Source organism: Bactrocera oleae, chromosome 2 (genome assembly GCF_042242935.1).
Source record: "Bactrocera oleae isolate idBacOlea1 chromosome 2, idBacOlea1, whole genome shotgun sequence".
NCBI lineage: Eukaryota > Metazoa > Arthropoda > Insecta > Diptera > Tephritidae > Bactrocera > Bactrocera oleae.
The window spans coordinates 63700349-63722125 of NC_091536.1; the positions used below are offsets into that span (position 1 = coordinate 63700349).

General features: G+C 35.3%; 1 protein-coding gene across 2 annotated transcripts in view; it reads right to left on the reverse strand.

Annotated features, from left to right (window-relative positions):
- Gprk2 (G protein-coupled receptor kinase 2) overlaps positions 1 to 21777 on the reverse strand; it is a 231086-nt gene that overhangs the window by 206557 nt on the left and 2752 nt on the right. For both annotated transcript variants that reach the window (XM_070105492.1, XM_070105491.1), the window contains exon 3: positions 16948 to 17317. The gene's annotated coding sequence lies outside the window, so the exon portion shown is untranslated. The remainder of the gene's footprint in view (positions 1 to 16947; positions 17318 to 21777) is intronic.

The window sequence follows — 21777 nt, forward strand, 5'->3', positions numbered from 1 at the left end:
ACTTTTAATACCGGATCAGTACGAAATGAGCACTGCGTAATAGAAATGCAAGTGCCTAGTCCGGAGCTTCTATCTGAGATTTCTAGAGTTAGGCTTATTTATACTAATAAGAATCAACGATTGTCTTCATTAGTTGTTAAGTCCGCATTATAATAAGCATATAAGATTTTTTCTCACAGTAAGTTATATTTTTGGTCTGCGATTCCATCGTTCCACGCTAAGAGCAGGAGGCTTTGTATAGTTATAACTATTACTATTACACTTTTGATAGCTGGTTGACCGAGTTTCTATTCGTCTTATCCGAATCAAGAGATTTATAAGACTTAAAACGATTATTGAGTGTTATCAAGACACCATTATCACAAAAAAAATATACCATTTTTTGTCTACTTAGTCTCGCACGGTATTTCAAACCCAAGACCCAAAACATCGCGTCCTCTTTGTCCTTTCGTTCGAGACTTGTATGATGAGAGCTGTTCGATGCATTTCCTGAAATATTAAAATCAATACGATTTCGGAATTTAGACACAGACAGAGTGTGCTGGCGTGAGCCACTCCCACTTGTCGAAATATTAGAGTATTCTAGTAATATTAGTGCCACAATTAAGTACAAGACAGAAGCGACAAAGCCATTACAAGCAGAGAGGCCAGAGTTCATTCAGCAATACAGTTTGGTAAGTTAATATTTACTTAGTTACCGTTATCCACTCGTGCTATAAATAAAAACACAAACCGCATGTGAACTAACAGGTATCGGCAAATGCTGAACATGGCAACACGAGACGTACACACACGAAAGAAAGAAGAAAAAGAAGCTCAAACAAATAAAAGGGACACAACGCCAAAGAATGTGAGCAGCAAGCCAAATCCGAAGGTAGCAACAGCGACCGGTGCGCACTTTCCACGACCATATGGGAGATGTTGTGATTGCTGCCACTGCTGCTACCAGCACCACAGCCGGCATGACCGGCGCTTTGGTGTGCGCTGAGCCATCTATAAATTTATGACCTCATAAGAATTTCAAATGAAATTACTTATGATGAAAATTATTCACATTCTTGCCGGCCACTACACACATTTGTGTGTGTGCTTATAGTTATGTTTATGGTTGTTCTGCTGTGAGTGTGTGTAAGACGTTGAGTACAAGCAGAGCCAAGTTGCCAGTCAAGTCCGTCTACCTGCGTGGCTAAGTGCAATGGATATGAGGAATGCGCAAGCGTGTGTGTTTGTGTGTTTAACTTTTATTACGAAAAATTGACATACAATGTCTTCGCCGTCGCGGATAATGTCGCCGTCGACTTTGCCATTGCTTCTTCCTGCGCCTTTGAGAACATTACTCGTTGTGTGTTCTATGACTTGCTCGCTCATTTGTACTTATGTGCGACATGCAAAATTACTTTACAAACAAATATATATACACATACATACAAGCATAAGAGGGTGGTAATAAATTTATTTACCCAACAAAAGACAAACGAAAATTTTTTAAAATTGGCTCGGTACACTTGATCCAGTGATGCTCTAACTTTTTCAACGCATTCTCTCGCATCTTCAAACAGCGGACTGCCTTACGAAATCTCGATTTTTTGGTTACGTTATTCTCCGTGGTAGTCGTTTTCGGAGCATCTGGGTGCGGCTCATTGATTTTACTGCTTTTTACATTTTTCCCACTTTTCTAAAATCCACAGACACGCCCTCTTTCACACGAATTCGAAACGTAGCTACGAGCTCGATTCGGCTGAAATTTTGCTGGTAGCCAAGTAAGAGAATGTACTACAAAAAAGTAAATTTCTCTTGTGATAGTAGCGATATCGGGTCGTGAAACGAAGATATTATCGAACCACCCTCGTACATGTAAGCATGCATGGAAATTTATACAAATAAACAGTAATATTTTTGCTGTATCGGGTGCTGTCGCTTTTGGCACCTCCGCCATGCTTTCGGTCCGTTTTATTTTTAGTTGCATTCTATAAAAGTAAAAAAACGCTGACGTAGAAGCGGAGCGCTGGGGCTCAGTTGGCAGTCAGCGCCTAGTTGGCGGGTGAGGTGACAAATTGACTGGCCGCCTGGTTGGATGGCTGGTCATTTGTTGTTAAGCGTTGCCCGAATGCTTTGACAGCCCGGCGATGCAAATGCAGTTACGTGGCAGTGGTGGTGTTGCCGACTGGTTGGCACTCGGTATTTCCAACAAGATGTGCTGTCACATATTTCGCTTTGTTTTTGTGCATCTTAAGCATGCTTTTTGTTTAAGTTAAAAATGCATGGCTAATGCTTGTGTAAGGTCCAAGCGCAATTTCCCTTTGGCCATTCTCCTTCTGCTTATCCTTTATTATCATTTAAAAATAATCTGGCAATGGTTAAGCGCTTGGTGGCCATAAAAACTTAATGACAATTGTAGAAGCTTGACTGCAAGCAATGAAAAGCGCTTTAAGTGCTTATTTCTTGGCGGAAGAAAGGCGTATTAAGGAGAAAACAAAAACAAAAAATAACATACATTTTCTATAGTTAAAATACGTGATAGTGAAAATTTAATAAGGGATGAAAAAGTTATTGCATTTGTGACATAGATGCATTTTTATTTTCAAGTGAAAAGAAACTTTGGAATAACTTTTAACGGAAGACAAAAAGAAAAAGAGCGCGAAAACTAGGAAGAAGTGTTTATTGATCCCCTGAAGATAAAATATGCAGTGTTTAAGATTATTATATCATTTCGCACAGCAAAAATTTCATTCTTTCATAAGAGAGCGATCTTAAAGTAATGCGTCGTCAGAAACTTTGCACAGAATACAACATTCAACAAGGAAATGACGTTCTAAAGCTTCAATTGTTTAGAAAGTAAGATTAGGTAAAGGTAGATTAAATAATGAATAAACAACGAATTGGTCAACTCAGAACTTTACGGGATCTCTACGAAAAAGTATGTACTTTGTATCTTATAACTCCGCGGGGGAGTAAAGGCTCACAATGAGACTCTTCCATTTATTTCGATCTTGCGCTATCCTCTTGACTGTTTCCAACTTTTTTGGTACTTAGATATTTCGTTCTTCAAATTTCTTCTCTAGTTTAGAACACGTCTTTCAGTCAGCTACCTTGTGGATTCCAGTCGACAGCGTTTCGGCCCTTTTGAAGATTCGGCCCACAGGGTTGTTTGATTTGAGCGTTAGTTCGTATTAGAGACAGTGGCGGACTAGAAAATGTAGAAAACATTGCGAAGGCATTGGTTTGTGAAAACTTGCATTTTTTGGATGTCAGAGACTACGAGATTCCATGTTTGTCAAGTGTAAACTTAATATTGCAGTTGAATATTTTTATTTTGAAACGTCACGTAATGATCGAAGAGCTTTAGACCGCATTGAGGGCGGCGAAAGCTTGCTTTGCCTTCTTTATACGGTTGGTGATGTCTTTCTTGGCCAAGTTCTACGAGAAAGTGGTCTTCCCCATTAATTGATTACAGAAACATACCTTTACAAAAATTTACAATAATATTCATATTTTCTGAATAAATTGAGAAATTCCAGCCATGAAAGCATCGCGTTAGTCCCCGATTGGTCTAATTAAATGCTGGAGGGGTTGTGGAAATTCTTTTCTGGACGGAATGCATTGCCACATTAGGGTATGTGACATGTATATATATGTGTATATAATGTTAACATCATGAACCATAATTTGCATTAAAAAATATTGTAGCGCCTAACTAACGTCCCCGTTAGAAAAAATTCCTTAGTTCAAGCAGTAGTCAAACATGTTTAAAATAGGTATGCAAAATTTCAAGTCGATCGGTTCATAAGTTATCGAGAAATTTTGACTACCAACATCAAAAAAGCAGTTTTAAGAAAAACCGTTTGGCTCTGATCGGCTCGAAATTTTCAGCCAATATTCCTAGTGAGCTGTACAATTGGGTACAAAACAAATAATTTTTTTAAGTTACAAGATCCATGTATTCCTTTAACCAAACCAAAACAAAATTTCCTCAATACCGTTATTTATTAGAAAATCCAAAATTGTATATACCTTAGAATTGAATTCTATACCTTCTATTAATACGAAACCGAGTGGAAATGAGAACATAGCAAAGAAAAACCAGCCATAAATCAAAATAAATATGTACATCCATTTCCATTACTTTGCAGCATAGGTTACATAATTCCAAATCCGAAAAAAACTATGCAGAACTGTTACACTCTCTAATACTTTTTAATTTACCATAAATAAAACAGAAAACCAAGTGCTTATTAACATTTGAAAGGAAACATAGCGAATTAATGTATTTGCTTCAACACACCAGAAGAATCTCACCAGAAAAAGGTCAATCGATTTGCAATACATTTAACGGTACACTGACTAAACAATGGAAAAAATATGCAAACGAATTTGCTTTGAAGATCGGAAAAAAGTTTTATCACCTCATGGAAAGTGCCAAAAAAAACCTGATAGAGTAAAAAAGCTAACAGAGGGTCATGCATGTATATTCTTCATAAGTATTGTACATATGTATATCGTTGGAGAAATAAATGCAGCAAAGCGGAAGGAATACCGAAACAAGAAAATTTAAATTGTAACATAACTGTTGTTGCCAACACAAGCCAAACTGCTTTGCATGCAATGTGCTGTGAATAGATTCAGCAGAATAGGTCCATTAAGCGTGGGTTCATTGACCACGTGCTGAGTAAAATGGGGAAGATCAAAGATTAACAACAACAAAAAAATGCAAATTTTTCGATATTTTTCAAATAACCGTTTTTCGTATTTTCTTTTGTACAAGTACTTAACGTTTTTTTTTTGGAAGTGTAAAAGGTATGGATACAATCACAGGAGAATAATTTGTTGATATAGGTTTTAGGGAAAAATTTCAAAAGTTGAAAATTTTTAAAAATTATGTCAAACGTTCAAGAGAGCTTTGTTTGACATATTTTTTAATAAGGTTGCCATCTTTGGAGGCTTTTAACTCAAGTTATTTTAGAATGGAGTTACCAGCTATTGAAACAAGTAAAAGTTAGGAAATAATACAAATGACTTGTGACATTATTTTGGCTACAGGGCTAAGTATTTCGGGTTGTGCATTTATATATGCGTATATATACATACATATAAATTTTAATTTAAACGAAAAAACAAAATGTTTAAATTTTATCAGCTCTGCTGGACTATTTGATTTGCACGTTTGACATATTTTTTCAAAAATGTTATCGAGTGAAACACAAAAAAAAAATTTAATAATAAGGTGGCAATACAAAACCGACATGGTGCTCTATTGGAATCATACTTGCTGACAATGTGGAAAATAATGTCAGTATCATTCAGCTGTTTTGTGCCACGTTGGAATTTCATTCAAAACACGCATAATTAATGGTAATTGAATAAATTGGGTAGTCTCAATTACAAGCACGATGTTGGGAATTTCGCTAAAACGACGAAAGTGCTAGAACACACACCAAGCAGCTTCTTCTTCATTACTCCTCATCTGCCGCACCTTCCAACGATCTCCGTGAAGTGAAGAACCTTATTATTTGTCTGTATATATGGTAATCACGCAACGGCAGAAGAGGCTGCGCGTAAGTGTCTGCCAGCGGGAATTTTAATTAACTAATAGCTAGCTGATGAAAATGCATTTTCAAGTGCTGTCATCTTCCATTGTGGTTGCTTGAGGATTTTCAGCAGCTCAAGTTGTACACTGCAGATATTAATGAGAAGCAACATTACAAATTCATGCAAACAAAAACACACACACTTACACATACATATAGGATTGTATCGTGTAATCGTCGTATATCACATATCAACAGCAAAAGCATTAAGTGCATTATAATATTTGATGACGTGCACTTAAAGCCAAAAGCAAATGCACACACATACAATATACATACATATATCTGTATTTGTATGTGTGATTAAGCGCATTTGTGGCAAGGCAAATATTTGCACAAATGAATATTTATTAGAGTGATCGCCTCATATTTGCGAAGTGAGTAAAACAAATTTACTGTAATGTAGACATATAAACAATGTAATCATCGTTGTAATCGAATGCGCAATTTATTCACTTGAAAGGTAATTAAAATTGCCGATAGCCTGCGTTTACTACATTAAACTATGAAGTATGGATGCTAAAGGTGTTCTCAGAAGTTCAGTCTCCCGTCAAAATACGAAGATTAAGTGTCGCCTTACAATTTCCAAATACTATTATTGCCGACAAGGTCTGTTTGCGCCGTTGGCGTAAAAAATGCTTAATATTATACGAAAATAAACAAAAATGTTAACTTTATTTGAAGCGAAACTATCATACACTACACACATGCACCGTTCATATACAGAGATTGTAGCGTCGCCTTGGACAGTAAGTTATGCCATATTTTGATTTTGATTCTTCTGTTTGTAAGGCAGCTTTATGCTATTGTGGTCCGATATCGGTGGTTCCTACAAATTAGCAGCAAAGACGTGTGCAAAATATGAAACCGATATCTCAAAAACTGAGGGACTAGTTCGCATGTATAGTACAAGTATAGACACACGTAAAAATAGGAGTGGCTAAATCGTCTCAGCTCGTCATGTTGATCATTCATATACCATGTGTATATATTTTATGGGGTCTCAACGTTTCCTTCTGGGTGTTACAAACTTCGTGGCAAACTTAATATACCCTGTTCAAGCTGCACGACCACTTTGAAAACGTTGAAACCACTCGTGCACTCTGCTACGGGATAGGCAATCATCGCCCTAAACTTGTTTCATCAATTGAAACGTTTCGGTAAAAGTTTTACCAATTTTAAAACAAAATTTAATGTTCGAAGCTCATTTTCGCACCGACGACAAAAACATACTGACACTTAAAACGCAATAACTTCACTTCCAATAGATGAAATGTCATGAAATTTTTACTGGAAGTCGATAAAGGATAGCAGGTTCTAACGCACTAGTCGACATATAGATGGCGCTACTAGAGTTTACTTTGTTACTTTTTTACTGTTTACTTTGAAACGCACCTTGTAATTTTGTCAATTAAGTAGGAAATATGCCCTGCAGACTTCTAATTGAACAATTATGATAATATTGACCAATGTTCTCAATTTAGCATACATCAAAGCAATTAACTAATAACCCGATTAGTGTTTAATTGATACCAAATTTATGGAATTATACACAACTTTGTGAACTGTGTTTAATGAGAATAGGAAAGCGTCTGTTAAAGGTGAAATTTAAATGACATTAAAAGTTTTCGGAGAAAAGAAAAATTGTTGTCAATATTAGAAAAAGCTAAATATTAGCAAAGAAATTATAACGGACGTTTACTAAATGTGTTAATTAACACCTTATATAAATCAGCTAATTGAACGATGCATAAAAAACTTGTTTGGGTTAATTATCTATGAAAATTAAAGTTTTTTTTGCTTGTCAATAAGTAATCACATGCTTTACACACTGAATTTGTGAAGTTAAGTCAAGAAACATTTACTCTTTGCGTCAATGAAGGAATTATAGGGCTCGGAAATACCTGAAACCTAGTTTAATAATAATTCTTGCTACTGATTGGCCATTATGCATAGAACATTTAGTTAGAATTAAATGAAACTTTATTTATTGATCAATAAGATGGCTGTTGTAAAACCATAAAATTATTAATAATTTTTGGAGCAAAAATCGAAAAATGTAAAATTCCCAATAATGGAAAAGTAAGTAAATATATATTACATTTTATCACAAGTTAGAATAAAGTTGGAATATTAGGGTGGCCAATAAAAATGTCGAAAATTTTAATAAAGTACACAAAAAAACCAAATTTTAGTAAAATTAGCAATTCACCAGCGGTTTCTTACTTCTCTTTCGCTGATTTTCAAGGAGTGTTTAAGGAACCAATAAGAAAAACGGAAAAAGAATTTACAAGTGTAACGTATTTTAACACACCTTTTCTTTGAAATTTTGAAAATTTCAATCCGTAAGACCAGTATTGAAACAATACGAAGGCGACTAAGCTTCGATACAGTTCTATCAATCCGACTACATATCAACACTGTTAATCACATGCTTTTAACAACACTGCGCCAAGCTACTCTGACTCGTTTTAAGTCGAAACTCATTAACCATCCAACGATGCCATTGTCTAAATGTAGCACAAATTACTGGGGCGCGTCATTCAATTAGCAAAGGATACGACACTGCAATTTCGCAATTTCGGCAATATAGCACAGACAATGTACAACAACAAGAACGTGAAATTACGAAACATCAAATTAAATAATACCGAAAAAAGGTTGAAAGCAATAAAAGCTAGCAAGAGACTTGGCTGGCTTAATAAACGGTATAAAGCTATGTATCTTAGAATATACATATGTATAAATCTATAATTGTAGAGATGTACTATATATATCCTTTATCATAATTTTATGGAATGTTTTCGTCTATAAGAAATGGAATTTCTGCTCTGCGACAAACAGCGTTTGCCTTCAATTCTTCTGCGTCTGTGGCTAATCAGTAGAGTAAATAAAAAAATTGTTTTTGTACTAAGTGTGTCCTTGCAAAAGCAGTTGACCTTTGAAAACACATTTCATCAGTGCCAGTAAATTTTATTGCCAACATAACGGGACAAAGCAAGGTGCTACAGAGCAAAAGTGGCTTAAAAGCTTCTGTTGATTGCATAAGTAAATAAATTAATATGTAGGTACTAATAAAAGATAAATATGTAAGAAGACAATTTTTAGGCAGCGCTGTCATAGCTTTTGTATTGATGAGTAGTAATCGTGTTTTTTGATTACAAATCATAATTTATAACCTGGACAGACTAAGTTTGCCACGCTGTTTGAAACACCCAGAAGTAAACGTCGGATACCCTATAACATATTATATATACATATATATAAATGATCAGCATGACAAGCAGAGCCGATTTAGCCATGTTCGTCTGTGTGTCCGTCCGTGCCTCTGTCCGACTGTCCATCTGTCGGTATATATTTTCACACGTCCTTTTCTCCCCGAGAATCTGATCATCTTTCGGAACCGCCGATATCGGACCACTATAGCATATAGCTTTCATATAAACTGAACGATCGGAATCAAGTGCTTGTATGGATAACTTTTTTATTTGACGAGATATCTTCACGCAATGGCATGGGTTATTGCCTAAGAAAATAGTGCAATCTTCAAAGAAATTATTCAGATCGGAGCACTGTAGTATATAGCTGCCATACAAACTGAACGATCGGTATCAAGCGCTTGTCAGGAATATTTTGTATTTGTGAATTGTATTATAGCTTCGGTGCAACCGAAGTTAACGCTTTTTTTGTTTTCTACTCTTTCCACTTTGACCTGGTTTATATTAAGATTAATTTACTGCCTTCTTTGGTCGTGCGGAAAATATGAAGAATGTTCCTTTTGGTTATTATTAATGTGAAAAAAGACTTTGCTTTTCAGGTTACAAACATCTGTAGAATGGTTGTTAGAAATTATATATTCATGGTGGTGCTGATGTGTAATAAATGTAAATAACTAATGTTTTTCCAAAAGAATCAAAGAAAATACAGTGAAAAAATTAGAAAAACAAATATGTACTACAAAATACATATATAGAACATAAACCCTTGGACAACTAATTAGAAACGCCATATAGTTCAGTCATTCAAAAATTGAGTTTAACAATATTTTCAAGTATAACTCTCATATTTATAACAATATGTACTTATATGATAATTAATAGAAGCCTACTACGATTTGGGCAAAATAAGTTTATGTAAAGAACGCTAGTAAATACTTAGGTTATGTTGTTACTCTCGAAAATAATCTCGAAAAAACTACAGATATCTTACAAGATCACTTTAAAACGAAAATTTTGAATGCATTGGCGCGAATTCCTGCATTCCGAAGGATAGCAGTAATCTTTTTTTTTCTGAGTGAATTACTGAATTTTATAAAAAAAAAGAAAGCTTAAAAATATAAATGCCAGCGTGAGCGAGAGAAAGTTTGCTGATCTTTGGACGATTGTAAGGATGTGGATAAGTTATCGATGCGACATCAAATATATCGATAAAGTTATTCAATGTTATATTACTTACGTCAGAGATGGGAGTTATGCCACAATTTTTTATAAAATATGCTAGTTTGTAATATAAATATATAAAGTTGTATAAAAAATATACCTCAATTGATTTAGTACAAGATTTAGGCTTAAGCCGATCAAAATCTTTCTATGGAAGTAGTCTTGTTGATATTTAATAAATAATCGATAACTAGCATCAGAACCATAATAATGATATCCAATTATAAAGATTACTAATTAAAGTAATTTAATTAAATTCTGGAAAAAACCGAACCTACAACGGTGATTGAGACAAATAGAAAAGATTATGATGGAAAACCAAGCATTTAATTGATAGTGGATGGTTATTATCACGGCAACACCTTCGGTAGATATTTGGTGGTAGCAAATCGATTGGCTTTTTTGTATTATCATGGTGATTGCACCTTTTAATTCAACTTTAAAATATTTGAAGAAGCAATTTTGGCAAGTACTAGGATTATTTTTTTAAGAAAAATTATAACAAAGTATTTGAAATCTGGTCAGTATTTTCCGAAATAATAAAATCAAAAATAGTTACTGGATATTTCGATCGACAATTTTGTCTTCGATATCACCGTTATATCGAAAATCGATATTTTGGTATATCGATATATTTCTATAGGTATAATAAGGACTACACCCGTTATCGAACAAATAGCAGTATATTTATTCGTATTACAAAATAAGACACATTCACTTTTTAAATATTTTAATATAATATTCTTGTAATTTCAATTTAAACAAAGTAGACCAGCAACAGGCCGATTTGTTTGTGAAAATGTTCGTACATTTGCCCACCAACTAGTTCCATCAGATGATGTTCGCGAGAACATTGCAATCCACTGTCGCACGTGTTCGCACGAACACTTACGCGAACAAAACGTCGAACACGAAATGTGCACACGAACACTACCACCACGACGAAAATTTCACGATCGTAGAACAAATCCGTCTGTGGATGGTCTGCTTAAGTGTCACCTTATTGAATTAAATATAAATATAAATTAAATTTTGTAAGCGTTTCCATTCAGTTCTCAAGCGGTGCATTTACAGATAAACGTGAATATATTTCTATGATTTTATGTTCTATATATAAGTTAGTGCTATGTGTAGGTATGCATGTATCTTCATATGTATCAACATTGAAGGTAAACAAAAGCACCTTTCAAAATGGCAGCTCGGCAGAGCGAAAAAAAGGATAATAATGTACGCATGAAATGCCGCATAAAGTTGTCGTCGGCGCTGACGTGCGCGTGGAGGTGGGAAAAAGTGGAGATTGACGTGGGCAAAGCACACATACACATAGCCGTAGACATATGTAAGTGCACACAAGCGTTGCTTAAGCTGCAATCTAGCGCCTAGAGAGGATTGCGCAGAAAATTATTCAAATCATGTCCTCATCCACTTGCCACACACTCCGCCCCTCTGCGCCCTTCTTGCTTTCGCTGCTTTGCACCGTTTCTTAGGCCGTTCGTCAAAATCAATAAAAGCGTGATGTGTAATTGTTTACGCCGCCACGAGAGTATGTGTATATGAATGTAAGCATATTGGCAAAGAGGCAAAGAATCACAATCATATGGTATTTATATATACTTGTATAATATATTTTGTGTGTAGTGAAGCATGCAAATTAAAGGTATTTATGGGCATAAAAAGTTGCAAAGATATTTAGTTTTAGTAGTTGCGTCTACCACACACATATATATACGAAAATATATACAAATATACAAACACACACACCTTGCTTGAATTAGAGGCGTCCCTAATCCACCAGCCGTCAGTTACTGACCGACATCCCGCCCTTCCGTACTTACCGCGAATATTAAACAAAATTTGTCAAAATTTATGCTCGTAGTGGCAACGTAGAAATCAGTTGTTTTCATTTCAGCAATGTTGCTATTGCATAAGTTGTATACATACATGATTTTGCACACATTTAGATTTCAGTTATAGGTTTTCATAAACTAACAGCTCAAAACTAAAATACTACTATTAAAAATAGTCTACCTATTTATAAATAAATGTATTCGACTGGGATTTTGAGTTTATTTAAGAATATTTCAAATATATTCAAGTTCATTTCTTATTTACTATTGTATTTACAATACAAAATATCGAGACTGGCAATCTTGCGTTGCAAGAGAGCAATCAGCTGACGCGTTTCTACGGGAAAGACACAAATTTCGTGAGTGTTCGTTTACATTGCCCTCTCATCAGATAGGTCGTATCAGCTTATTTGATCTACGGTTTTGCGTCGGTGGCTGTTTCCAGCATAATCGTTTGGAGTATTTCATTGTACATTACCATATACATACATATGTACATAAACATATACATAGATATGTAATGTAATGTGAAAGTATGCGTGTGCGTTAGTGTTTTATCGGCGCTTAACGAGTAATAATGTGCAAAAATGTACATGAGGCAAAGTTACAAGTTAATAATATGCAGAGCTCTATACAGACGATATATACGTAAGTACAGAAAAACCGTGCGGAACTAACGGCTTTTCTCTTGCTATGAAACTTCTGCTAGATTGCAAGAGGTTTGGAAGAGAGAACATTCATTTTATAGTTACACATGTAACGTATTTTAAGATCGCTTTGCTGCAATTAAGGGAAAAGTGGGTGTCTTCTTCAGTTTAGATGATTTTTTAAATATACACATCATGATACGAATGATATTTAAGAAATTATTCTAGCTAAATTATTATTCAATGATGTAGCCATCACATTTGAAATATGATTTTTATACTCTTGCAACATGTTGCTACAGATCGTTTTGTTCACCTAACGGTTGCTTGTATCACCATAAACTAATCGAGATAGATATAGGGTTATGTATATATAAATGATCAGGATGACGAGACGAGTTGAAATCCGGCGACGGCGTAAAAATAGGAGAAATCTGTTGACAATCCCGCCCAATCCCCATATAACGGTTTTGTTAAAAACTACTAAAAGTCTGATAAATCTAAAAATCTAAATGAGCCAGAATCTTTAAATTTTACATCCGGGATGGTATAAAAGGGCTTTATAGGAGCCGGTGTCAAAGTTGGACAATGGGATTGGCACCACTAACCTTTAGGTGAAATCACATATCTTCAGACCTACTCTACTAATTGCAACCAAATTTTATACATAACATTGTTATGACATTTCTATCTCAGAGCGTGAAAATGTGCCAATTTTTACTACAACTACGCCTACTTCCCATATAACACTACTTTTAATTTCATCTGATTCATAGACTTTCCAGTATACAAATCAAGCAAACAATGTATATGTATATCAGTATAAAACTTTGTACAAATAACATAGTGCCTTTAAGGTATGCCATCTCAAGTCTAAATATTGTCGAAATCAGACTATAACTGTTCAAGCCCACAGATACCGAAGATGTGGACCCCAGTGCCTATAGTTCAATTCAATTCAATTGGTTGAATCGGGTCAAACCTTAGTGGGTTACACACGAACTTGGCCTTTCCTTACTTGTTCTATGAAAAGTAATTTTATGATGAAACCATAAGACATCTCCAACCAAAAATTGCCAGTTTTTTTATTTTGGTTTGTCGGGCAATTTAATAGCATCAATAAAAGAACGAAACCTATCTTCTGTTTTCGAAAAGTAATATATGACCAGAAAGACTTTTTAGAAAGTTTGCACTTACTTAAAGCAAATTAAAAAGTAAAGGAAAAGCACACAACGCACCACACAAAGTATCCTTACAGTTTACTTGGAGCAAACGTGTGCATTGAACTTCGCTAATTTAACACCTATGTATATAATAGATGCTGCTATAAATTAAACACATAAGCACACAAGCTTACAAGCTTACAAGAGACAGTGCAAAGCAAAAACAAAAATTTCAAATAAACATGCTGAGGTGCTTGTACGCGCCGCCAAGCAAACTCCCAATGTCCACACATGACAAGTCACAGTAATATTTTTCCACAATTACCAGCTTGTATTTATTTAGGTTTGCCAGGTCGACTGCCTCGCTACCTGGCTGATTGGCAGACTGGCAGACTGGCTTTTGCGCCCACAGACTGGACACCGCCTCGGCAGCTAGCCGATGAGGCCAGCAGCTGAACACGCTTGTTCAGCCGGCAGTCAAATCAGCCAAGCGTCAAGTTCACTACCAGCCAACACAAGTTGTTATTTATGAGTATATACATACATATGTATCTATGTATGTTTGTATGTATGTATGTATTGGAGTATGTAAGTATGCTTACTTTTATAATGAGGCTCACACGGTTTATGAGTACCGTATTTGTTGTTAGACTAACATTTCTACCGGCAAAGCTGGCTGACTAGCTATCGGCCGGTTTCTATTGACAACAATATGACAAGTTTCGCAAAAAAAAAAAAAATTGTGTTAATATTTCTCTCACTACTTTCAATGGACATCACTATTTACTCCCCGCTATGTTTCTACGGTATGTCTTTGTTGACTCTTTATGCAAAACACCAGAATTAGGCTTTGAGTATCGCATCGAATCCTTTCCGAGACATAAAATGTTATTAACTTTGCAGAGTGAACGCTCGCGGTCCACTTGCTGTGCAAAGAATATGCGAAAAGCATATTAAAAAAAAAAAACACAAAAAGATAGTTTGAGGACTTTAAACCACCTCTTTGTGCCCCACTATGAGTCGCGGCCACTTAGCCGCGTTGGCAACGAGACATAGCAACTGTCCGTCTGCCGCAGCATACTACTTTAGACACACGCCGACACACACGCCTAAGCACTGGCATGTCCATGTAGGCACGCTGGCATATTCTGGCTGCTTAAGCTTAATCCTGGGTGGTCTCCGCCCTGCTGTTCTGTTTCTTTTTGGCCTTTCGATGCCTTTTAATATCTTTTTTTCCCGATCGGGTTTGCATAAAATGTCTCCTTTTTTTTGCCAGCGCTAATAACTCCCAGCACCATCGGCGTCGCGCCACTCGACAACAAGGCGCACACATGCGTACGCTGGTACTTTATAGCCCTGACTAATGCTATAGACAAGTGGTATGTAGGTTTGGAGGGCTTCTTCGGCGTTGCTTCTTAGTTGTTGCAGGAAATTCGTAGAAATAAACGTGCACTTTTCAAGGCTACGTCGGCAATGTAGCTAAATAATTATCATACATATATACAGTACTTACAAAAGCGTCCCTGCAGCGGGGAAATACATAGAGGTAGAAGGATAATTTTCTGGTTTTTGTAGAGGTAATTGGTAACTAGTCTCTTAACTTAAAAATTCGTAACTGGGTTGATATATCATATATTTAACAACATTTTTTAATGTAACTAAAGGTTTTAGGAAATTCAAAGAGTACTAAAAATTTTTTTCCCGAATACCCTTTATAGGCCGGTGGTGAAGTCTTTAAAATCTTTTTTTTTGCATTTTCTAAGAAAACTTACCATTAAAATATATTTTGTTTTTACACCATCAGAAAGTATAGACTTCAACGAAGAAAAAGCCTACCGGCTTAAAACAAATAGATATTTTCAAGTGAGAGTTTAAAATTAGGGTCCGATATCAAAAACAAAATAAGATGAAAAAATATGGTAAATATTTTTATTTTAAAAAATTACAGTGTATTTGGGACATTAAAAGACTAGTTTACGCCAAATTTCGCGAAAGAAAATATTTTTATGTAAAAGATAAAAATAAAAAACCAAAAACTTGATTATTTAAATTTTAAACAAAAATGTTGAGGCTATGTTAAAAAAGTGATATTTTTATAACCTGCAATTTTGCCATGTAAGTTTTTTCCGTAGGACTTGTAGTTTTTCCGGAAATTCAGATAAACCCTTCCGCTTCCCGACCACAAATCGCCGTAAATTATTATTTTTTTCATTTTGATTCCTTTTTCAATGAGTTTCATCCTACTACTTGTATTAGTTGTTTCTTTTTGGTTGGTTTCTAAAATTATCGACCCTAGTCCATAAATAGTGTATTGCATACAGAAGCGATAATTGAATAATTTCTATTTTTGAAATTTGTGGTACTTTGCAACTAGTTCAGAACTAGTTTATGGCTCTCAGGGGATCGGTAAGTGATGCAACATCACGCACCTACTTTTTATTTTTTTATTTTTTTCAAGATTGTTAATTCGTCCCTCTATTTCGATCATCATGTAACTAGTTCCAAAAAAGCTCAAAGCATTTATAAACGCCAGCTAGTAAACATTTATGTTGGGCACTCTCTTTAATACATTATTTTATATTCAAACTTGAAACTAGTGCTTCATAGTTCATTTTAGACCACTTCGCAACTAGTTCACTTGATACGAAGAAACTTATGCACAATTATAATATAAATTTATATTTATATTTATTTAATATTTTTGGAGCATTTTCACATTTTAAACTCTCATTCTATCGACCACAAATCATATTTATTGCCTTGAGTTATTAAAAATGATTTAAGAGGGGCAAACTTTTCGGGCCACTGCAACAATGTGGCACAGTCATGGATTTTTGCAATCTTTCTTTATATACTTCAGAAGTGAACAGAAAATGGAAACTTAAATGAATTGCGCTAAGGATCCAAACGACCAATCTTATCAACCAAACACTTGAAATCAGCGCAGATAAGGCATTGGCATCAATTTATTTTTAGACAGAGAGTAAGTGATTGGAACACCATTGAGTTCAGCATGCAAGTAGGTGCGTCATAGCATGTGAAAATGAAATAAAATCGAATATCGTGCGTGCGTTTGTAAGCTTATAGTAAATTTCTCCATATGTACGAGTATGTTAGCATGAGATTACAAAATTCCGGTAGAAACATTTGCTGGACTCCGTTTCACTAAACTGATTTACACTTTTACTCGAATCATAGGAAACCCTTAGGTCTATTTAAAATTTTTAGGTATTTGAAATATGTAAAATTTATTCAAATTACTTTACCTTTTAGTTTAGGGATCCTCAATTAGGCTTGATAGTAGCTAGCATGTATACAAAAACAACAATGCGCATTGTTCCGAACTACGAGATGCAAACTTTTGCACTTGTTTACCGTTATTGTAGCTACAGCGGTTGTAGTTGTGTTGTTGTTTTTTCCCCAACAAATGGCACTTAGCAACCTAACGACAAATCTTAGCAACGGCCGAATGGTTGGTTTGCAAAAAGTACGAGGGCAGAGCGAGGCGCCCGTTTGTTGTAGAAAACTTGTTACTACTTAAGGGCTTAAGGAGATTATCGAGGAGGATTTCTGCACGGATGAACTTTTTTAACAATGACTCTCTTCACTGTAAGAGCAACGAAAATAGCCGCCGAACTGAAAGAGAGAGAATGGTAACGTTAAGAGATAGGTTAGATGATAAATTTGTAAAAATAAAAAAAAACATTTGTTGTGCTTATCTTTATTTATTAGTGTTATTACAAAGTTCTAAATTAAAAATTTAATTGAGGTAAAAATATAAATGCAGAGAGGTAAGTAAAAAACTCGAAACCAAAAATCAATTCTGTACCGATTTTATCTGTTTTTGGCACCAAATATGTTATCTAAAAGCATTGGCGCATAATGCCAATAAAACTTCTTACATATTAACCGACATATTCTGGATTTTCTTTTTGGCACAAAACTACAATACTGATCAAATTTAATTCGGACTGTTTCATTTAAACAAGCCCATTAACGGAATCGACAAACCTCCGTTAATAAGGATAACATCGAAAAAGTTAAAGAAACCGTGCTTGAAAATTGTCCTGTTTTCACTAAAGATAGAGGATCTCAACATCTTTTATGGATTGACTCAACACTGTTAATGGTATAAAGTATTTCAATGCTAGACTCAAAATGAGCCAAACCGAAAAACTATACCAGCCAAGGCTTATAACAAGTGTATGGAAAATGGGGCTAAGCGTTGGCTTGGAGTAATCATATGGTAAGTTCATGATGTGGCACATTGTTTTCTTAAAATATATTATATAATATTATATATAGACCGAAAAACGCGTCGTAAAGTCAAACGCAAATTCGAATATCTTTATATTGGATTTATGGGGGCTAGGGGAAATATAGGCCCGTGTTATATATTTTTGGGACCAACTCATGCTATTATCAGTAAATCATGACCTCATCATTTTGTAAGGATATCTCACATATTTATTGATATTTTCGGTATTAAGTCAGTCGTTGGCACTGAGGTCTTCGTTTTTGGAGCTCGAAATGACATATTATATCTAGTCCGATTTTGACTTTTTAAACGTAAGGCTTGTCTCATATCTTAGGAATTATTTCAGCTAGGTTTCGTTTTGATATCTTTATTGGAGCTATTATTTAGAAAAAAATACTATGAATTTGTATACCAAAATTGCTTCAAATTGGTGCTGAGGTATGAAATTTCATATAAAAGTGAGCGGCAACCGGTCCACTTTACAATGTTCGAACTGATATACCAAACTGATCGTATCCGTATTGTTAACTTTGATGATACTGGCATTATTTATTGACAAAATAGAAATCAAGAACTCTTCTCATCCCGCTCATTTTGATTTAAATAACGCTATATATACTATATTGCTATAAAATACCGCTAGACAGCAAAATAACTGTTATAATATGCAAGGGTATGAATACAGAATGAGAATACAATATTAAAAGTAAAGATAATCACCTAAAAATATACACCTCCAGCCAAACCGACAAACCACAAAATGACAAATCTATTGAAAGTTATATTGCACATAAAGAAACAAGAATAATTCATATATCATTAACATAGTGACAAGACGCCACCACCACTATCTTCACACCAGCACTTGGGGCAACGGCTGCGCGACGCGTACCAATAAGCTTCTATGTATAATCCACTGCACACGTTCGGTCAACGCGAAATTTGCCAGAAAGCCACAGATGTATCGATAGCGAGAGTGAAAGGGCGGCCCACGGCAACTGAGCTAACGATGTCACTGACGCTTAAACGCACCCACGAGTTCGGCAATGTTTATGACGAAAGGCAAATGAATGACTCGAAATTGACGTACTGACACTTTTGGCTCTGAAACACCCAAATGTGAACGTAGCCAACGGCGACGGCGAGGATAACGACAACTTTAGTGTAGATGACGTTGCAGCTGATGGCTTGGTCGTGGAAATATTTCACTCCAGGCGTTCCACTTTGCATGTAAATGGGTGAAAATTACGGATGGCGTAAAGGTGCCCGAATTAAATTCCAAAAAGCAGCTAAGTATATACATATATATATGTGTGTAGGTGAAATGTAGACAAATATAAATCGAAAGGAAAGGAATTCAAACAAATAAATATTATCCAAATATTGACGAAGGGATATTTTTGTGTAGCTGCAATAATTGCGATAGTGCTCAAGGTGGACGACAGAGCTCGCTTCTTATTCATGATAATATTTTAATACAAAACTGTTGTCAAATAAAAAAGTACTCCATACAAGGACTTGAACTTAATCGATGAGTTTTATGGTAGCTATATGCTATAGCTCCAATATCGGCGGTTCTAATTTTTGAATAAAGCAATAGTAACACAAAATGGGATACCAAAAACAAAAATAAATATACTATGAAAATTTTTAATCCTATCTGTTTAAGCAAATATACTTGTAAAGAAACATATGAAAGAAGCCAAAATAAAAAATAAAAACAAACGTTGACTTAAGCTGCACCGAAGCTGTAATGCCCTTCACAGGTGCAATTCTTATAGCATAAAAGGGTGTAAAGCTTTGATCGGTCAGAGTTGCTTTTGACAATAATCTATGAAGATAAATTTCATGAAGGTATCTTGTCTATTAAAAAAAGTTTTCCATCCAAACACTTAATTCCGATCGTTCAGTTTTTATGGCAGCACATGAGCAGCTTCTTGGAAAGAAAAAAATAAATAAATAAATAAATAAATAAAATTACAGATCGATATCTCAAAAACTGAGAAACAAGTTCGCGTATATACAGACAGACGGACAGAAAGGCTGTTGTTGTTGTTGTAGCGGCAGAATTCTGGACATAACTAAATCGACTCAGCTCGTCAAGCTAATAATTTATGTACAATATATATATTTTTTTAGGGTCACCGTCGTTTTTTTCTGGGTTTCCAAACTTCGTGGTAAACTCAAGATAGGGCATATTAAGGGTATAAAAAGTTAATCGAAAAGCTAAAAATAAATTAAAATAAGCAATGAAATCGTGCATAATGAACGAAGTGTAAGTACACTTTGGGTCAGACGCAACTTAGGGAGCGAACATTTGAAAGGACACAAGTGTAATGTTACTAAACGAAAAATGGGTCAAGCAGGGGAATCCGTTGCAATTCAGAGTTTTATAGCACAACCTTCTATACTAAACACACATATTCAGAGATAACAGTATTCCCATGAAGAGGCTAAAGCCTACGAAGAACGGTTGTGGGCACTCGGTGAGTCTACAAAATAAAATTAAGTACGTAAATTAAGGAAATTTTCAATAAGCGTTTGAATGGGCAAGCGTACAAGCTAAACCGCGCCCTCAAATGCACAAACAGGCACACACTTGCTTAATCGCTGCATAAATAAAGTGGAGTAGTTGGTGTGAGTGCGTCTCAAGTGGCATAGTGTTGATTGAAATGGCAGGTTGTGGAGAGTGCCGTTGCGTTTCAGTAGCAGTTGTGGTGAACTGACAGCAAGATGTTAAATGTCAAGTGGATTTACAACAACAACAGCGCGGACTTTCTACCGCATGCTGTGGTGCAGTCACATTTCACTTTAACGGTGCGGTTCCGTTGCATGCAACTTGTGTCACTCGAATTTCCTTTATCAGCAACAATCGATGTTGGCAGCGACCGTGCGGACTTGATGTTGCGAAAGCGATTTTCTTTTATCTTAACTGCTTATATAAGGTGCTGCGACAGTGATTGCCGAGTGCTAGTTTGCTGTCATTGCCAAGCAAGCTGTCCGCAGCGGGTGTAAGGATGTGACATTTTTAAAGGAATTTAAGCAGTTTGCAATTGATTGCTCTCAGTAAAATGCTGCAAATTTGAGAAGTATCGCGATGTATTTGGAGAAAATGATGAATTGATGATTCTTTTGGAAGTCCTCAAATATAAAAAGTCATGAACATAAGAAATGTGGAGTTGATTTTCGACAAGTTTTTTTCTTATTCCTTGATTTACTGTTCAGAAAGTCAAAATATTCGTATGTATAAATACCAACCCCACTAACATGCCTGTTGAGTCGACTTAGTCATGTCCACCTGTCTATCCCTCTGTATAAACGCGAAATCAAGATTAAGATTTTTTTTTACTCTTATAGCTTCGGTGCAGCCGAAGTTAACGTTGTTTCTTATTTTGCTTAATTTTAGGTTTAATATTTTCTCAGTCTGAGTTTCAGAACAAGGGACTAAATCAATATTATATGTGTTTTATTCAAGATCCATAAAATAATTTAGATCTATTTGAGACTAATTACGAAAAACTTCTGCGGATTGTAAAAAAAGGTGACATTTTGGAACAAATTGGCTAATGGTTGAAAATTCTGCAGGTCTTCTATTTGTTTAAATTTTTTTTTAATTCAATCAATTTTGCCTATTTCCCCACTTTATTAAAATTTACGATCAGGTTTTGCTTTTTTTGGACACATATTTTTTTAACAAATTTTCCCTTATCAAAGTAACCAAACAAAAACGCTCGAGATTAGTGAAATGCAACTTAACCACTATATTTGCAGGACTGTTGAGTGCCACTAACGGCCGATTCCCGTCTAATCCGACTGTTGAGTAGCTGATAAGCAGCGA